Genomic DNA, 5,115 nt, shown 5'->3' on the forward strand with positions numbered 1-5,115 from the left:
CCTGCTGACAGCTTGATTCTAAAGATCCACTTTGCAGGCCAGTGTTTCTTAACTTCGTTTAATTGAATGACTTTAAGGATGTTTTCAGGAAAAGAAAAACATAGACCATCTCTACAGTGTCCTCACAATTGTCTTCATTTACAAGCAACTTAAAATTAGGCTACAGTTTGAACGTTGATTTATTACAAAATGAAAGTCTGTTTTCTTGGAAGTACAGGGAATATGTGTGGTTTCTTTCAAATTTCACAGACCAATGTATTAAACACTGCCATTGATGCATAAAGCACAATTTGAGAAACACAGACTCCAAGAACTATTTGAGGTACTGTGTTGGATGCAGACTGAACAATGTCTTGGTTCCTAGGATGGCTGTCCAATCTATTATTGTGTTGAAGGCCACGTTTAATGCTTCGATTGCTCTCCCTGATGTATCTGCTAAGAAGTAAGCCAAGTGAATTGTATCAGGTAAGCTGTGTGCTGCTGTTGTGTACATGCAATTTGGCTATTGACTGTCTTATATCAACAAGCAACTGCAACCAACACTGGGTAAACTGAAGTTTGGCAAGGCTGCCATTGTCAGCAGATAGAGGGAGAGAGTTTTTGCAGCAACCATGTGAGGAAGTGCACAGATTAATTTCTCGTTTACCACCCTGCCCAATACTTCGAGGAAAGAAAAGGATCTTCACTGAAAAATGAAATTTAAAAACGATGATCCAGTACCGGCATAAAACCAAAAACCCAGCACAAGCTCTATAGCTTCCTGAATCCACAGACCTTTAAAATTTAGTCAGATACACCAAGAAAAGCATTTGATAGATGAAGAAATTCCCATGTTGGGCCTGGCAAAGGTACTGCATTGACATAATTCCTCCTTAAGATTCTAAGGTTCAAATGCTTCCCTCTTGGAAGAAAATACCAATCCAGTTATTATCCTTTGCTCCCTTGTATTACTGGTTTTCTTTTATACTGATCATTCAGAAACTGATTAGCTTTGCAATTTTCCTTCCTTTGCTTAGGAAATAGATAACCAGAATTGTAACCCTCAGCTTTCTGTTTCAATCTTGTCAATGAATCGCAATCAATTTTATTTTTTAGAAATACTGGTAAGGCACTAAATGTGCATATTATTAGAACCTATTAAAATCATTGGGACAGCTGTTTTAGAACATATTTCCTTGAAAATAATTTTCAGCCTGAAAAGCAGGATTAATTAGCTTCGCAATGACCTACATAGATTGTTCAAAGTGCCTGATTGCTATCAGCCACCCAAGGAAAAAGTTAAGAAAATTGCACTATGAGTTGATCTCATACAGGGGGCATGGAAAAAGAAAGTACATTATTTACAAGGTAAAAAAATAACTTGCTAACAACATCAGACAATCTACTAACATCATCTGGCAAGTCATTTGAGTTTATACTCAAAGAAGATCTATTAGAACCAGAGGGACAAGGCAATAGAATAAAATAAGATCACTGTCATTATTATGAACAACAGGAACTGTCAACAGTCTCTGATGATTTTACTGTTGTCTGTCTGTCTGTCAAAAGAGGGAAATGTGTGTTTAGTATGTCTCTTTCTTGTCATACAGCATTTCTTATTTTTTTGTCTGACATTTTATAATTCTGTAAGTAGTCTAAAATTCAGTCTTTTTTGGTGTAGTTTTGTGCTATGTTGTACACTGCATGGACACTTGACTGGGTTTAGGGCTCTACAATAATATTTGTAAGGGAAAATGAATCAACCCAGTATGTGCAACACCTGTCCATTCTCCTACAGTAATAAAGGATAATGGTAAAACTGCGCAGTGTGAACATGGCAGGATATATGAGGAGAAGATACATCAAGTCTTTGTGTGGGCTGGACTTCAATCTCTTGTACTACTGCATCCCAGGAAGAAAGCCTAGATGGGGTTCCACTAGAAGACTGACTGTGAGGGTAAGCCCTGAGAGCTGCTCCATAAGTGATATAGGGCCAGGAGACTGTCATTCCATCCCTCAGATCAGCAAGGCTGATATAGCATCCGGAGGAAGCAAGGGTTGCATGTGCCTGTTCAAAGCTCAGCATACTGTGAATGTGGGCTAGACTGCTGTTCCTTTGATGGCTAACCCGATGTTTTCAACACTGATGAGTTGAAAACCACCAACTTCTACCTGCCCATTCTCTCAGTTTGGTGATATCTTTCTGGTCTTCTTCACTACCAGGCAGGTAGAGCCTATCCTATTTTTTCTGATCTGATGATCTGAAAAAAAAGTTTAATGTCAGGTGCAAACATGCAAATTTCCCTGGGTATATCCTTCCTCAGATCATTGATGAAGATATCATACAAAACCAACATCACTTTTTTTATGGACTGTTTTTTTCTACAATAACATATATTAAAAATGAGACCTACAAGTGGCACATAAGGTGGACAACTCTAAGGCAGCTAGATCATAAGCTGGACATTCTATTTAATTCATGCTGAATCTAGCATGTACACTCTATGTGCAGCAGTAGAAAGTGGTACAGTACAGAAGATCTTTGTGAGCACTGTTAAGAAGGCAAAGGCTCATCCATCCAGACTACAGTGATTTTGCAGTATATCTGCCCTCCTCACTCCTGCAGTCTGCATAACATGCTAGAAATTTTATTCAGATAGCTGGAAGGTACTTACAGAGTGAAAGAGATGGGCTTTGTCTAGTGATTTAATCAGCAGAGAGAATCCAGGTTAGGATGGACTTTGTCACTTAATTATTTTCACAACTTTACCTTCAATGTTCATAAAATTATGCTGCACCTCTTGGGTAAGTCAGAAAGCTTTGCTCCTTAACATTTGCAGAGTTCAGATCTGAATATAAAAATGGTATTGAGTTACAAAGTAAAATCATAAAAGTAAACGTTTCCCTGAGAACCCAAGACTAAACCAGATCCAAAATATGTCATCTCCCTTGAGCTCTGTGTTACATCTGTAAGACCAGATACAAAAACCTTGGTAAAGTCTCTCTGAGTAACTAAGAGGCTGAAAAAGACAAGGCCAAATGAGATACAAAAATTATCCAGCCAAATACACAGTCTGCTTGCAATAGCACAGAGACTAGAAGTACTAAGAGCCTTAATGCTGTTTTTTGAAACTGTTATAGGCACCCAACTTGGGCAAAATAGTTAGGTGTTAGACCCACTGGGGCTCCAGAGCTTCTGTCCCAGCTGCATCTGTCCCCTTTATGACTAAAGAGAACTTTACTTTCCTGAAACAAGACAGAAGAGTTGCCAAGAGAAAGACATTCTGAAGAACCAGGCTCAGGTGTCTGAAAGGCACGAGAATTGGGATTCTGCGGTAAACACCAAGAATCAGTTGGGATTCAGAGCAACAAACTTGTTTCTACAGGTAAGCAAAAGGAGCACCCAGCTGTTGCCCACCAGCTCAGCTGTAGGAGGAAATAGGTTCTGGACTGCAGCCGCTTGATCCCATTTCAAAATCGGTGTGGGTGGGGGATGTAATAATCATAACAGCAATTTTTTTCAGGAATATTGAACACAAGCAATGAATCAAATAAGGGTTGGCAGCAATTTATGTAAACTGGGATCTCCCTATTCTTGTAAACAAGATCTGAAGATAAACTTTTAATCAATGACATTATAAAACTTCCTCCTGCTCAGTTTGTTACAGTCTCAGAAAAACAACAGCTCAGTCAGGTAGAACTCCTCTTGTCTTGGGGCAGAAGGATGCTCCAGGACAAGATTTATTCCAGCCCCATTTTCTGTGGTAATAATTTAGAAGAGTTACGAAAGATCTTAAAAGCTCACTCACAAAAGCTAAGTGTTTCTGTAGAATGTGATAAATTTTATAATAATTTGAGACACAAGAAGAAACTGCAGCTCTGTGTGGTAGAAAGAAGGCAAACTGAATGTTGTTCATTTGGAAATGTTCTAGAGGGAACGCTATAATATAAATTGGTTTATGATATTAATAAGAGAGAATTCAAAGGATGATTGTTGGCAGAGGAAAATTTAACCTGGCCCAAAACTTTGAATTACCAAAAGTAATAGAAGCAGTACTGAAAAATTACAAGATATGTGAGTATAACTCAGAGACGATCAAACTGCTTCAGTAAACAAAATATGAAGCCAGTTGGAAGGAACTTGCTCTCCTGAGGGTTGCTTGCATGTGGAGGAGCTCATTTTACATCAGGTTGTCAGCATAAAATGGCCCAATGTCATAAGTGCCTGAATTTACAAGGCTGGGCCAGAAAATGCAATGGTGACTGTCAAGAAGCATTTCAAACTCAGGGTACAACCCCAGCCAAAGCAAATGATAAGGAGGCAGGAGGAGGAGGGGGAAAAGGTTTAATGTTGATGGGAAGGTACACATTCCACCTCCTAGGTGGAGGGCTCTCTGCTTCCCTTTGATTATATAAGTTTTGGTAGTCTGAGTCCAAGGCAAAGTCTGTCAGGCAGTGAGCACTCCAAAGAGCTAAAAGATAATCTCTCTTATTTTATGAGCACAAGACCATATTTCTTCAGATGCAGAACTGATCCAGCTACATGTAACTTAACAGTGGAAAACAGGTCACTGTGCAAGGTCAGCGCTGAGGCAGCAATAGATCTATCAATATTAACCATAATCTATTGGAGATGGCTCCATGTGCCTGCTGGAAGAGGCTGTAGCAGGCTACCTCAGCTACTCCAAAGCAAGCCTTCTATTCAGGGAAACAAACTGAATGAGCTGGGAAACAAACTGAATTATGTAGGAAACAGACATTTAAGAGAAAACATACATTTAAATCAAAAACTACAGAAGAAAGCAAAAAACAAGTCAAAATCTGGGATTAAATGAAGCATCATTTTTCACTTTCAGAAAGAAATTTCTTTTTGGCAAAACATTGTGGAAGACAAGGAGAAAGGAAGGGCTGAAGGACACGAAAGCCATCAGTGTCTAATTCACTATCAAATATTCCAAGCTTGTTAACATCCACAAAAACTCTGCATAGCCACCAAAATTTTTCCTGGTGTTTGTATTGAACAACAAATATACAGGAGAACAGCAGTGTTGATACTAAGTTCTGCTGATGTTAATGATAAAGAAATGGACAATTTGATAAATATAAAAAGTGTTTTTAATAACTGTTTCAGTTATT

At 38.7% G+C, this 5,115-nt stretch overlaps 2 long non-coding RNA genes across 2 annotated transcripts in view; one reads left to right on the forward strand and one right to left on the reverse strand.

Annotated features, from left to right (window-relative positions):
* LOC108445410 overlaps positions 1-5,115 on the reverse strand; it is a 245,717-nt gene that overhangs the window by 26,299 nt on the left and 214,303 nt on the right. The window lies entirely within an intron of this gene.
* The window catches only part of LOC108445411, a 22,278-nt gene continuing 17,651 nt past the window's right edge, over positions 489-5,115 (forward strand). The window contains exon 1 of the long non-coding RNA XR_001860260.1: positions 489-3,365. This is a non-coding gene — a long non-coding RNA (uncharacterized LOC108445411). The remainder of the gene's footprint in view (positions 3,366-5,115) is intronic.

The sequence above is a fragment of the Corvus brachyrhynchos genome, unplaced genomic scaffold, assembly GCF_000691975.1.
Source record: "Corvus brachyrhynchos isolate BGI_N302 unplaced genomic scaffold, ASM69197v1 scaffold1, whole genome shotgun sequence".
NCBI classification, from domain to species: domain Eukaryota; kingdom Metazoa; phylum Chordata; class Aves; order Passeriformes; family Corvidae; genus Corvus; species Corvus brachyrhynchos.